This window comes from Lathyrus oleraceus, chromosome 6, assembly GCF_024323335.1.
Source record: "Lathyrus oleraceus cultivar Zhongwan6 chromosome 6, CAAS_Psat_ZW6_1.0, whole genome shotgun sequence".
Classification (NCBI taxonomy): Eukaryota; Viridiplantae; Streptophyta; class Magnoliopsida; order Fabales; family Fabaceae; genus Lathyrus; species Lathyrus oleraceus.
In genome coordinates, this window is record NC_066584.1 from 451,041,057 (window position 1) to 451,055,433 (window position 14,377).

The window sequence follows — 14,377 nt, forward strand, 5'->3', positions numbered from 1 at the left end:
TATATTTAAAATAAGGGAAGATACACAACAACATAAGTTAATATCAATTCTAATCAATTTTATATATTAGTAACATACTCTTAACTGTTAACCTCAAATTGAATTATATACATTATACGAGAGTCGAATTTGTTACAAATACAATCTATTTAAAAGTATTTGAGAGACCTAATAATTATCAGGTAACTAGAACTCAAAATTGACAAATATATAGAGATTTATCTTTAAAATATTATATTTTGTGTAATAACAATCTATGTCTCTCTCTCGGTGTGATTTGTGCGCTAATAGAAAAGCAGATTGAATGCACGGTTTCATTTCTTAAATTGTCAAAATTAAGAGGTTAATATACATAAACTTTCTCATTTAAGAAATCATTTAGAAAAGTATTTTTGACATCTATTTAAATGAGTTAAATATTATTGAATATAACTCATATTAGTGAGATAAGTATGAGTTATTGAGATAACATAGTTTGTTGAGAGTATAACTCATATTGTTGAGAGTATAAGTCATATTGTTGAGATAACTATGAGTATAAATAATGGTTTCTTCAGGGAAACTAAGAATGAGGGTTTTAGATAAACTAAAATCTAGTATTATATATAAAGGGAATTATAACTACTCTATAGTCGCAGACGTAAGCAATTTGGATGAACTGTGTTAACAAATTTTTTATGTGTTTCTCTCTACTCTGATATGTATTAGCGTTATTGTTATAACAATTGGTATCAGAGTCAGATTAATCCAAGAGTGCGAAATTCGAAGTGACTCGATTCGGCAGAACGGGAAATTTCGTTTTATGGCAAATGAGGGTTAAAGATTTGTTGGCTCAACAAGGTTTAAAGAAGGCGCTTCGTGATGAGAAACTGATAGACATCACAACCATTGATTGGAACGAGATGAAGGAGAAGACCACAAGTTTGATAAGACTTTGCGTTTCTGATGACGTGATGAATCATATCTTGGACCTCACAACTCTGAAGGATGTTTGGGAAAAAGTAGAAAATCAGTATATGTCCAAGACGCTCATAAACAAATTGTTCCCAAAGCAGCGCCTCTCACTACTACAAATAAAATATTTTATGACGAAACTTTCACCTCACCCAACAAAAACTCGAGGTGTAAATCATAGACGCGCCACATTTTTTTTAAATACCATATATTCCTTCGATTTTGCTAGAAATTGAAGGGTAAAGTATTTAGAGGACACACATTCGAATCTCAACAATTACATTTTAGCACATTTTAATTTTTAATTTTTTTTTAATGACATATTACATCGGTTTTACTGAAAATCGACGGATAAAGTATTTAGAGGACACATATTCAAATCCCAGAAACTATACTTTATCACCTTTTAATTTTTTAATTTTTTTTATGACATATTACTTCGGTTTTATTGAAAATTAGGGGATAAAGTATTTAGAGCATACGTCTTTGAATCCCAACAACTACATTTTATCACCTTTTATTTTTTTATAAATTTTTTTATGACCTACTACCTCAGTAAACCGATGAGTAAAGTAACATACTTTTTTATTTTATTTATTTATTTATTTATGACCAACTTGATGAAAAAATTAAGTAGCGAATCTTTTCCGTCCATTTATAAAGTAACAATAGTCAAGATATTGTCAAAATCATCAATCCCATGAAATATTAGTGATTCGCGTGAAACTCTCACTAGCCAATCAAAACGTGAATGCCACAATGTTTATCTTGAAAAATGGTAAACAACCGCTGATCTTCCAAATTTCTAAATTTGGTCACTCACAGGATCGATCAGATTGATCCTATGACATGTGCTAAACGTCTCGTAAACGTAATAGTAATAAATGATCAAACTAAACGTCAAATCAAAGTATTAAAGAAAACTAAGGACAAAAGAGTGACTTGAACGAAAAGAAAAGTTTTTAAATTAGTGTTTAGAACTAATAAAGAAAAAGGAAGTAAACAACGTGAATTGTAAAAGGGTTGAAAGTAATCAAAAAGGTTTGTAAGCGCTGGAATCTTTAAGACTGTAAGGTAAAAGTTTCAGGTAAGTAAAAGAACTAAGGATCTTTAAACTTGTAAATGACAGTGAAAATAAAGTGTTTGAAAGGAAAGAACAAAGAAGAATGTTTCTGAAGAGAAAGTAAAGACATATTTATAATGCTTTGAAATGATTAAACAATGGTGTAGACAACATACATTCTGCGTTTTACAGTTCTTCTTCACATGAATACTTAGTAAACTTGCAGATTTTTGTACACAATTTAACACACACTTTTCTAACACTAAAACCCAATATTTATACTGGATCGAAATAACCGTTTTGATGATCCTTCAATCACGTCGATACACGTGGCGCCCTACATGCGTATGTTCGCTCACTCTGCTTTCACATGTATCCTCGCGGTTTCTAACGAAGGTAATCTTCCCTCTTTTATTTAAATTTCAAATCTCTGATCGAAACCGTTTTCTAACCGCTCCTCAAGGAACTGCTCCAAAATTTCAGCTATAAGCTTGATCTTTATCCAATCAGCTAAGTCGGTCTACCCTCAGCTGGTCAAATCACTTCTTAGTCGAAACCAGCTGTGCATATTTTCTAATTTTGGTAATTTGAAGTGGGCGTCGAATATTAGAGCTAATAGATTGCCCCCCAAAAATGTCATTTTCGACACACGAGAGAGAAAGACATTTTTTGAGACCTTACTTCGACGCCTCGATGGTTGATACTGCGCCAGGTGTCTCAATATTGGCAAAACTTTTTAGTTCCTCCACTTGTCTGGTGACGTCAGCGTCATCATTGTTTTTCCTACCCACGTCTTTTCAGCCCACAACAAAATCTTTTTCACTCATCACGTTTCCTAGCTTCTAGGAAATCATGGGCTATATCATTAATTGCCATTTTTACTACACTGCCCAAGGGATACACGTGTCCCATTAACTTGTCCACCATTAATGTTGATTTGAAACGTCTTCCTATAGTCCTATAAAACCCAGTTACTTACCCATTTCAAAACTTTCTCACATTCTCTGAATCTTCAAACATTCAAACCTTCCTTTCTCCCAATCCCTTCTAACTGAAACCCAGATTTCGTTTTTCAAACCTTAACGATGGACGCTTCAAACAAAGCTCTCAAGGGAACAAGAGTCTCTTTCAAAAATACCGCCAACAGGTCCAAAGCCCCGAAGAAAATCTCTGAACTTCCGCCATTTGCTACGCTATCTGCCCCACTTGCAATTGGTAATCGTCAGTACCTATCAGAACCTCAGACATAGGAACATCACCGGATTTACGCTTCTCAGGTACTCATTCCCGTTTCTGTCTCTAATAAAACTCATGCCTTGTCTGGACCTTTAGCAGATTTATACGCTGATACCAACACGCTTAGAGAGTTTTTCCATTTGACCATAAATGCAAACCCATAGGAAAGGCTAGAAACCCTAGGACTTCCTCTTCTGAAAATACCCAGGCTGAAGACACTATAGATTTGAGGTTTATGAACAATGGTTTTAAAGCCTTCTGTGCCACCCCAACTTTCAAAGATCCCACTGATTACTCCAATTGGTTAAACAAAATAGAGAAACAAAAAGCTCAGGCTTGGAAAGATATAGGGATATATGACCTTATTATGCTGTCGAAATTGGATTTGGATTATAGTAACCCTATGTTAATTTCTTCGCTGTAGTTTTGGGACAACACACACTATACCTTCCATCTTCCTTGTGGAATGGTCACACCCACTCTTTTCGACATGGCCACTATCACAGGGCTGAAACCCATTTGCCATACCTACGATCTTGATATTGATTCCATGGATACTATTGCCTTTTCGACTACAAGAGCGACGTATTCAACACACATAGCCCACTACCATGATAAAGACACTGAGATTGTCTCCAACGTGGAGCATATATCTTTTCTGGCCTTGTGGATGTCACACTTCGTATTTTGCTCGAAATCATTACAAGTTGCCAAGAAATATCTCACCCTGGCTAACTAACTGCATGCGGGGCATGATGTCTGCTTAAGTGAGATGATTCTGGAATGTATGTACGAATCATTTAGTGACGGAGTGGCTCAACTAAAAAATCTGGGGGATAAAGGGAATCTTTTGTTGTCTGGTCCCTTTTGGTTATTACAACTTTGGCTCAACGTCACTTTCGAGGCCAATCTGCCAAACAAGGGCCTCGTCGACGAGGATGCTGAAGGAATCAGGCATAGGAGGGTCAAAGGACCAAGGCTAGCTCAACTAACCCCTAAGGACGAAGGACAAGCTCTCCAACCAACTTTTATGAGTTATATCATGATGTTTGCTAAACGTCATACTTTTACTTCGAGTATGGCTCCCTTCGCTCTCAGGAAAGTTGACCCTAAGTGGTTTACCAGGACTTTCCCTTCTTCATCTAAAAAGCAAGAGATAGAATCCTTGCTAATTTGGGAGGCCTTCTTGACGCCTCGGATCCTTACCCTTCGATTTAACCCTTTGAAGGTCCAAGTCACGCTGATAACTTACCAGCCCAACCTCGTTGCTCGACAACTTGGGTTGGTTCAGGTCCTCCCAAAGTGCTTGTACGACAAGAAGAGTAGCCTCCTCCTTCATAATGCCTTTCATATTGAAACCACAACTTACAGACAAATAACCAAGTACACTGGTAGGACCTAGTTGACTCCATTTCACTTTGAGTCTAACTTCCTTTGTAGTCGAGAACTTAGGAAGTGGTGGGCTAAGTATTACATCGAGGAATTATGCGATGTTACTTCCTTTATTCAACTATTTGACAAAGCTTTTCTTCTTGTACAGAAAAAGACCAAGAAAGGTACTTATATGCTTATAAAAGAAATTCAAGCTTTTCAAAAATACTTTGAAACTGCCTATCGACCTGATGATCTTAGCTGAACCATCCGCGAAGCAGTTGTTACGCTCAAAGAGACATTTCAAAGAAAATGGAAACTTTAAAGATTCCCTCATACGTTCCTCGCGAGAAACGCTATGAAATGGCTCTTGAACTATTTCCCCCAAAGTTTCCTCCACTACCAAATGCTGACTTCGGAGTGGCTCTTGCACGCCCATTTCCAGATTGGTTCATTTATGGAGACTCTATTAAAATCCTTCGACAACAATCTTAGAAAAAGGCTCAGCGGGTGGTTGAGACTAAGCACACTTTATTCAGTTTCAAAGGGCACCTTCATATAGGAATCGAAGATGTCCAAATCGAATATGACATATATGGAGGTGTGATACAGGGGGCTTCCCTCGAAGTAGATTCCCTTTGACTTGCTTTTAGCTAACGCTGACCATTTCTTCTTATTTTTGTCTAGCTATCAAGATCCCCCCCAAAAAACACACCAATAAAAGACCCATCGACTCGAAGGTTGAAGGAAGTAGCAAACCTGCAAAGGTACCTCTCTTTCCTTGCTTCTTTATCCTTGTTATACATTGATGATATAACATTTAATTCTTGGCTCATGTTGCTTGAAAACCTCCGGTGAGTCCCCTAAAAATACAAAAACCTGTTGTTGTCCCCATCGTCGTAGATTCTGACGAAGATGACATGTCACCTGTTCTGGACCTCACTTCTAGGAAAAGGAAGTTACAGTCGAAACCCATCGATCCTCCGAATCAACCGAACATAAAACTTCCAAGAAAAAGGCCCGCTGCGCTTGTTATCCAAGAACCTACTCCTGAGGAAATGGCAAGAGTAGCAGCGACTCAAAGTGAGAGCGACAATTCTAGCCCCGGGGTCGAAGGTTGTAAGGTACCACACACTTCTCTTCACTTTATTTCACTTGTTTGCCTCTTTTAGTCATTTACACCTTCTGATTGTATTGATTTTAGGGTGACGCGAACATTGTTATTCTTCCCAAGAATGCTGCTTCCTCCAAGCCTACCTCTGTACCTGATGTTTTGAACAGCGCCGACGAATCTACTTATCGACCGTCCTCTAAAAAGGGGTCCATAAGCGAGATCAATCAGCCTCCAACCGGTAATCTCAACGCTTCGCCACCAAAAATCACTAGTCAACATTCTCATACCAGTGACTCTGGTCATGAAACTGACTCGAGCGAAGAAAATGAGGCCCAATGTGATCCCGTCCCTATGGTTGAGGATGAACTAGCCGAGGATGAGGAAACCCCTGAGGCTGGTCTACATACAGCGGAAGAAATGAATGAGCCTCAAGGCGAAGGATGGGGCGTCAAAGACATGGTTGTAGAGGAATCCACTGAAGGAAATCTGGCGACTAACCCTGATAACACCGAGGGCCAAACAGAAGGAAGAGCCAATGCAAGTGAAGAACATGCTCGAACTTAAACTCCTGCAATGGCTGATAATCCGACGGTTGGCGTTTCGTCAAGTAGCACTGGTGTCCTTTCTGCAGAAAAGTTGGCTATCTTGAAGCGAAGTCAGCCACTGGAGTATTTAAAGGCGATGCTAAATTGTAGGGAGAGTTCTTCTAATCAAAGTCATAACACTTAAGTGTCAGAAGATCAGCCTTCGAGCACCCCTGCGGGCGAAATCCTTTCGAAAATCAAGGACAAAGTCTTTAAGGGTGACTTCTTTTTGTTGCTGCTGGTTGATCCTTCTTCCCCTTTAACTCTGAAAGCTCTTCTTAGCCAGGTTGACTTGTTAGAGGCTTCCCCTGAAGTAGCGAACATTATTCTAGAGATAGGGACTATGATCGACCAAGTTGTTGTAGATCACAAGTTGCTACCCCACCTTACAGGGGAAATAGAGAAAAAATATGGTTCTGAGGCTGCAACTTGGGATGTTGCTACCGAATATACCAATAACGCAATGGAGTCGGAACATACCAAGCAAAAGAATAAAGAGAAGGTCGATGCTCATGATCACAACATCGCTTCCTGGTGTAAGACCCTAATTTTTACCCTAAGATCCCTCATGGCATCATGTTATTGCACAAGTGCATTGTCTCAAGGATCATAGCATGTTTGACTCCTTAACCCTAGGGTTGGGACTTGTTTGAGTGCGTTGAGACCACCAAGCATGCTTATATTGTATATTATTGCTTTTCTTATTTGATTACTAACCAAAAGCACAAAAATATGTCACTAACTCTTTTTGTTTTAAAGCTCAAGTGATCATGTGTTCCAATGCTCCTAGGAGGCTCCTAAGCTTAATGCAGTGGCTAGATGAAGATGATAAAAGGCATGACAATGGTCCATAAAGTTCCTAATCATCATATATGTCTCCCAAGCATCTCAATTTTCCAATTTGATCAAGGTAACCCAAAGGGCTTGAAGATTGTTTCCCAAGGAAACCCTAATTCAATTGTGCCTCAACTGTGCCTTGCTCATGAAGCAACCTCAACCTATGATCAAGTTTAATCAAGGAAAGTTCTTTCATTCATTATTTTATGCATATATGAGCCTATTTAAGGCCCCTCAATCATTCATTCATCAAGATTGGAAGTTTGGCCTTGAAAAGTTGACCAGTCAAGTCCTCTGACTAAGCTGAGGGTCAATGAGATACAACTTTTGATGTGTTTGTCAAATGAAGATGACCCCAAGGTAAAACATGTTCTTAAGAACCATATGAACAACTTTCATGTTCATCAAAAATCTATTTGAAACTTGGAAGGTCATCATTCATTTCAAAACATTATAGGTCATTTTGACTGAAACCCTAATTTTGGGTCAACTTCCCAAGGACCTAACTTCATTAATTTTTATGATTTTGAGGTGATACAAAATTAATTGGAAATATTAAGATGTCTACTTCAAATGTTATGTTGGACAAAGTTTCATAATCCTAAAATAAATACATGTAATAATACAAAACATTATAGGTCACCTTGGACCTAAGTCATTGAATTTGAAAATGTGCCCAACTTCAAATGCCCATAACTTCTTCATGAAAAATCCAAATGATGCAAAATTTGAGTCTAAATTGATCATATTGAAAAGATATAGAACTTTTATGTTTGTGTTGTTTTCATTTGAAGCTTTCATTATGCAAACAGAAGGGCTTGAAGAGGTTTGCTTTTGGTGAAAATTTTCAAAGAGTGACTTAAACATGTTTTGTGCCCCAACTTTCACAGCCAGTTTTCATTAATTTTCAAATTCCAAATGAAATTTTTCCCAACATGACTTTTGTTCCTTATTTCAAGGGCTTTCCAACCATTACCCACATTACTTTTTTTGGGCTTTCCATGTGTGAGTTTCGAAGAGTTCATTCTTTATGTCCATTTTGGCATTTCATGTTATAACTTGATGTGCAAGCTTGTTCAGTTCATTGTGCACGTCCAAATCCATTTCATGAGGTATTAGCAAGGAGTTTCACTCATTTTTGGGCCTGCTACACGCTTGCACAGGCCCATGCAAGCAAAGTTCAAATTTCAATGCACACGAGGGAACCATGCTTTACAACCCTCTTCAGCTATAAATAAGAGCTCAATCTCATTCATTTCTCAACCTAGTGGAGACGTGAAGTGCTGCAGAATTGAAATCCCAACCATCACTAAAGGAATTTTCAGATTTTTCTCTCTTTTTCAAGCTTGAAATTCAAAATCATTAGTTGATTTTCAAAGCTCAATTCCTCAACCTATCATCTCCATCACATTACCAGAGCAAAAGTAGATCAAGATCTTGAAGAATTCGTGGCCTTAGAAGCTCCATTTCAGAGGTAGAACCTCAAACTTTTTGGATCTAGATCTTACAATTCGATGTGATTTCCTTTGGTTTGTGTGGTTTTCTGAAGTCCTCATACTTGAGGCAGGCCAGTGGTGGTCTCAATTGTTCATTTCGTGCATTTCTAGTTGACATACCATGATCTTCCATCTCACATTTCTCTCTAAATAGGAAGAGTGAGGATGATCCATGGATACAGTGGTGATGTACATCACATGAGCTTCATTTTGATGTCCTTACTTTTTATTTTTGTTACAAATCTTCTCCCTGCGTGTGGCGGCCGGAATCTGGTATCTCACCGGAGAATATGGTGGTTTCCACCACCATTCTCACGTGTATGATTCCCATCCCTTGGATCGTGTCTCAATGTTATAATCCTGAGCATCCATTGTGATTACTTGATTTAATGCATTATGTCACGCGTTTGACTCCAGCGTACCATGCGTCCTCGCCTTTGAACCTTTGATCTATGCCACGTCAATTAATGAGTTTGATCTGGTGGCTGCGCTTTTTTCTATTATTTCTATTTTCTTTTAATTTCAGTTAATTCCATTTATTTTAAAAAATTAATAGAAAATTTATTTGAAGTCACAAAAGTATGAGATCAATTCCAAAAAAATTCTTGAAAAATCTAGTTTCATATTTTGATTTTTAGCTATTTTTGCGACTTCATTTATTATTTTTTGTGAATTATTTGATTTTTAATAGTTTTAATTTATTTTTAATTACTTTCTGATATTTGAAAAATACAAAAATATTTTCCTAACACCCATGGATCATGATAAGTCAATAAAAAAATGGTCTCATCAATTTCTTATTTGATTTGAGATTTTAATTCATATTGTGTTATTTTCCCTTCTTTTTAATTGTTTTTTAATAGTTTCCGATTTCCAAAATTGTTGAAAAAATTAGTCAAAGTTTATTTGACCATGTTAGACCTATGAGAATTTAATTGGACTTGTTGAAGTTGATTTGAATTAAATTTGAGGTTTAACCATATTTTGTCTATTTTATTTTGCGTTCATTTTTAATTCAAAAAATACCAAAAAATTATGATTGACTTGTTGGCTTGTAATCTCCATTTCTTTTCTGTTTAGCATTGATTAATGATGACTTGGTTCACATTTGATCAATTGAGTTTGATGCTTGAATTCTCTTTCCCTCAATTTCATCTTCATCCCATTCTTTTCATCATTTGGCCAATGAGTTAATGTCTTATGGTTGGTCTTGACAAATGAGAGGTTTAACCTTCTTTGATCCAAACCAAACTCAACTTGATCCAAGATCAAGTGAGTTGTTTTGTGTCCAAGATAGGTTGCTTCTTGGTCAAGCAAAAAACCTAAAGTCCATACAAGGCCCTTCCCCTTTTGTTTTGGCATGGCAAGTTTGTGGAGCTTGACTTACTAGTCATGATCTCTAACTTGTGTTTATTTGCCTATAGTTTTATTGACCGACCTCAGATAGGTGTGACTACTACATTAGTCCACTTACGATTGCTTAATATAGCGCTACATTGTCTTATGACAAACTCTTTAATTTGAGCATTTAATTTCTTGCCCTTTACTTTTAATGCCATTTATTTCTTGCTCATTTATTCATATTGCTTTTTCATTTTTCTCACTTGAGCACATATTTTATGTTTATGTCATTTTTCTTTTGCTCATTTGAGCTCATTATTGTATATAAATATCTATTGTTGTCTTGTGGTTGTTTTGTCTTTGTTTTGTGTGAACCCAATGCAAAAAAAGGAGAAAGGACTTAGAATTAGGACATACCCATGCTTAAAGGAGTTCAAGAGCAACTAGGCCTCATGCCTTTAGAATGCTAAACTTGTTGAAGAGCAACTAGGCCTCATGCCTTTAGAATACTAAATTTAAAAGTTGACTTTAAAGGACTTCTTATCTAAACTTATTCTTTGTCCATTCCCCTTATTGTGTTGTGAACTTTTTGATGTTTGCTCTTGTGTGATAGGGATTCCATCTTGAGATAGTAAAGAGGACCATTGTCATGAGTAGCCAAGTTAAGAGAGACAAGCCAAATGGAGATTCTAGGAGCTTGAATCCAAATTGTTTGATTGCTTTTGTGTTTGTTAAGTCCAAAAGAAAGGAGCATCTTGAATCATCTATATCATTTCAAGAAAAGGAACTCCAAGGGTTTATCTTTTCTCTCTCATCTCTGTATGCTTTAGGACTAGCCCTTCTATTCTTCTCCTCACTCTAACCAAGCCAAAATCTTTTCTTGCAAACTTTGACTTTGTTTCAAACTAGAAACCTAGGCCTTATGCCTCTGACCTTTCAAAATCATTTTCATCAATACTCATTGTGAATAAATCTTAATCCAACTTTGACTTTATCTTGTGAATACATCTAACTTGTAAATACAACTCACTTCAAGTTGTTTTTGTGGTTCCAATGGCCACCTTTGTTAAAACTTTTCATAAACATTAGTCATAGGTTTGAGTTATCATAGTGGTTGATGTGAATCTCAACTCATCCTTAGTGATTGGATTATAAGTCTTCCATACTTATTATAGGGTTAACCCCTCACTAGTATGTTGAAGCCTTCCTCACATGGTGGATTGTTGGTTTAGGTTGAGTTTTATACCTTTGATAACAAAAGACCTTAAGGCTTTTGATCAAATCAATTCACCAATCTTTATGATTTTTACCCCGAACTACGAGGTTTTGATTCTCCTTTGTGATGGTACGTAGGCAATGGATTCATCCATTCAAACAACAAATTTGTAAAATATAATCTATTCTCTTCTCATCCCCTCAATATTTTTGCACAAATCTTTTCACAAATACCAACCTATAACACACGTTTGCAAAAAGGGTTCCCTTAGAGTACTAAGGATGTTTTGGGTGCGTAAAACCTTCCCATTTCATAACCAACCCCCTTACCCAGATCTCTGACATTTTTATTAGTTTTTGATTTGAAAAACTTCTTACCTTGGCTTTTGTTTGCTTTTTAGCCTTTCCTTTGGACAAATAAAAGTGCGGTGGCGACTCGAATTGTATGTTGACTTTTGGTTTAGTCAATAAACCTAAAGGTAACGAAAACCCCGCTACAGAAAAATGGCGACTCTGCTGGGGATTATTCTCCTTTCTAGTGGGTTTAGCCTAATTTTTGATTATGTGTGTTTATATTTATTGGTGACATATTTTTTGTGCAAATTTGGGATGACTATATTGTTTGTAATGTATGAATTGCTTGATATTAATTGCATGTATGCTTGGTGGTTTCTTGTGAGATGAGTTCTATACCCGAACTCGAGTGCACTTATGATAGGAGAATGGCATAGTATTGTTGACTTGTGTGGAGTTATTCCTTAGCAAGTTGACTTGCAAGTTCATTCACTTGGTGGAGGTCTTATTGGGATCAATAATGTCACACGAGTAGTCGTGGTTAGGCATTACTCTTTCCAATATAAACCTTAGAAGCCAAGGACCTTAGATACCTAGCCCATCTTGTCCTATTTTAGGATGTAGTGTGAAGGTCGTTCAAGTGAAAAACTTGAGGCGATTGTTACGCGATACTACACTCATAAGAGTCCCTCTTGAGAATATTTTTGGAGAATGAGTAGTCGTTTTACCCGATAATATCCGAAAGATGAGATGATGACTACAGGGACCTTTTTAGAACATGATTGTCAGGTTTAACCATAGTACACTCTTGTTGGGTGGTTCTTAACTGAGACTCCATGCTCGTGACTCACAACAAACCCTTGATCCGCGGTTGATCTGTTCTCGTATATCCTCAATATCAATGGAACTTAGGTGTTGATAAGGTGTAAACCATAATCCACGAAAATGGATGGTTGATATTGATGATGACTTGAGCCATCCCGTGACCTTTGTGTGGTGTGACTTGCTTGATACTTGAGTGTGATTGTTGCATCCATGCATTCATGCATTCATATTGCATCCATATCATCAACAATAAAAATTCTCAAGGAACTTAAGAGGTCTATTTGCAAATTTTCATACATGGATAAGCAAAGAAGGAATACGAAGAAGTACAGTTTCCGACAACCCGACCTGAAAGAGTTAAGGAGTTTGACATTTTAAGTATTAGAGCCCTTGGAATTCAAAGCTCGCCATGGGAAGCTTCTGTCCATTCTTTCTACCAAAGTGGATGAAGGTCTGATGAGGGTGTTGGTGCAGTTCTACGATCCCCTGTATCGGTGCTTCACTTTTCCAGACTTCCAGCTTTTGCCTACACTTGAGGAGTATGCCTATCATGTAGGTATACCTATTCTGGACCAGTTGCCATTCAGTGGCTTAGAGAAGATTCCGTCTTCTCAAGAGATTGCTGACATGCTTCATATGGATGTATCTGACATTGTTGCTAATATGACTACCAAAGGTGGAATTCAAGGTCTCCCATATGATTTTCTGATTGCCAAAGCTACTTTGTTTGGGAAGGCCATGAGTAAGGAAGCTTTTGAAGCCATATTTGTACTCCTCATTTATGGGCTAGTGTTATTTCCCAACATCCACAATTTCATGGATGTGAATGCTATTAGGATTTCTCTTCTCTTAATCCCGTTCCTACTCAGTTGGGTGACACTTATTTCTATTTGCATATGAGAAACGTAAAGGGTGGTGGTTCCATTGTATGCTGTCTGCCTCTGTTGTACAAGTGGTTTATTTCGCACTTGCCTCAGACGCTTGCCTTCAAGGAGAACAAGGGATGTCTACGGTGGTCTGTGAGACTTATGTCCCTCACTAATGATGATATCTCTTGGTATAATCGTGTTTATGATGGCGTTCAGATTATTGACTCTTGTGGTGAGTTCTCCAATGTACCTCTTCTTGGTACATGTGGTGGAATTAACTACAATCCTACTTTGGCTCGCCGTCAGCTTGGGTTCCCCTTAAAGGATAAACCTAACAACATTTTGTTGGAAGGCTTATTCTTTCAAGAGGGTAAAGATCCCCAGAACTTGAAGGATAGGATGGTCCACGCCTGGCGCAAAGTTCATAGGAAAGGGAGGAATGAGCTTGGTCCGAAGAATTGCATTGCTTTGGAACCTTACACCTCTTGGGTAAGGAAGAGAGATATTGAGTACCGCATGCCGTACGAATACCCGAGACCTACCCCTATGGTTATGGTTGGGCCTTCAACCCTCCCTAACCAAGGAGTAGAGGAGTTGAGAGATGAAGACTGGTCGTGTGCATGGGTTCATGAGGGTGAGGAACTTCTTCAGCAACTCAAAGATAAGGATGCAGTGATAGAGTTTCTAGAGCATCAAGTTATTGATGAGCCCGATGATGTAGTTACTTCTCTTCTTTCTCATTCATCTAGGTTTTGGAAGAGGAAGTATGATCAGCTTGCCAAGGAGAAGGCCGACATGGAAGCAGCTTATGAGAGAGAGGTGAAGAGGCTCCGTGATACTTACCTTCCGATATCGAAAGCTTTGGACGATTGTTTCTAGGGCTCCATAAGATGTTTATTCATCTTTTCTCTTGTATTGTATTTGGTTACCAAAACTGTATTACTTCCTTGGTGTAAAAAGTTTCCAAATATTATTACTATGAGTATTCCATATATGTCTGAAAAGTTAAATACTGTCGAATATTTGCAAATAGATCTCTATAAAGTTCCGCTAATAAAAAATAAACCATATATACAAACATTGCATGCATCATATGCATAAGCAGGTTTTGTTCCAAGCTCTTGATCAGTGGTCTAACTCTTTGCTCTTCATTTATTTTGAAGACAAGATGACGCACC